The following is a 1,172-nucleotide window of genomic DNA, read 5'->3' as shown; positions in this document are numbered from 1 at the left end:
ATACATAACATTCAACATTATTCAGTGGAGGAAATAATCGTCTATCACGTCCATAGTTAGGAGTAGAGAATCTTGCTTGAGGAATTTCTTTCCTTGGTTGTTCCTTGTTGGGCATTTCAGATTTCTCATTAGAGTTTCTTGCCTCACCTTGTGAACTAGATTCACCTTCAACATATTCATGAAAACCAAGACCAGTCTTGATAGCAGGAGATCTTTGACTACTAAGAATATCATCCAAGACTTTAGAGCTATCTTGAAATCGTAAAAGCTTATCCTTTTCTTCTAATTTGCTTTTCAAGATATTTACCTCAACTTGATGTTGTTCTTCCTTTTCAAGACATTGCTTCTTCAAGGTCTCTTCAGCTTTCCTTCCTTCATCCAACTGATGCCTTAGTTTGAGGATCTCGTTTTCTTGCTCTTTATTCAGTGCTAGCAGCATTTCTCGAATTCTGGAGGCACATTCCAACTGATCTTCTAATATGATGATTTCTTCTTTGAGGGCATTCTCCCTTTTGCTAGGTAGATCTTGTTGATCTATGATTTGATCTGATGCTTCATTTGCTTGTCCATCTTCAATCTGAGGTGCTTCAGGATCTGAATACTTGCTTCCACTCAACGACAGGTTGTCATTGTTCCTTTGAGCTGTCTTCTTCTTCTGACGTGCTTTCTTCCCCATTGTTCTACGAATCTCCTTCAAGCGATCAAGCTTCTCTGAAGGACCTGCTCTGATACCAATTGTTGGAAATAATACTGAGAGGGGGGGTGAATCAGTATTATCAGATCAGTAAAACCTTTTCAATTTCATGCTCAGAAACATATACGCGACTTCAGTTAAGTGAACCCGCGTGTACACGCGACTGTGTATAAAGCAACTAGCGTATATGCAGAAATCTTATGATTCAGTTAATCTTATCTTCAGTAAATGCATCAGAATATTATTAAGCATATTAACAGTAAACAGGTGCAGTATAACATAACAGATCATCACACAAAAGCCACACACATGAACACCATGATATAAGGTGGAAACCCAATGTGGGTGAAAACCACCTGCTGCAATTTGTCTCTTTCTTCTTTAATGAGAAACTTCTTTTACAATGTACTGGTGCAGTCCTTTACCAGCACGCAGGCTACAACCTGCAGAGGGCTACAACCCTCTTAGCTTTTGTACT

Source organism: Pinus tabuliformis, chromosome X (genome assembly GCF_031772625.1).
Source record: "Pinus tabuliformis cultivar Carrire ecotype Pingquan chromosome X, CPIR1, whole genome shotgun sequence".
In the NCBI taxonomy this organism is placed as follows: Eukaryota; Viridiplantae; Streptophyta; class Pinopsida; order Pinales; family Pinaceae; genus Pinus; species Pinus tabuliformis.
The sequence above is the reverse complement of the archived record's forward strand: the minus strand, read 5'-3'. Positions refer to the sequence as shown.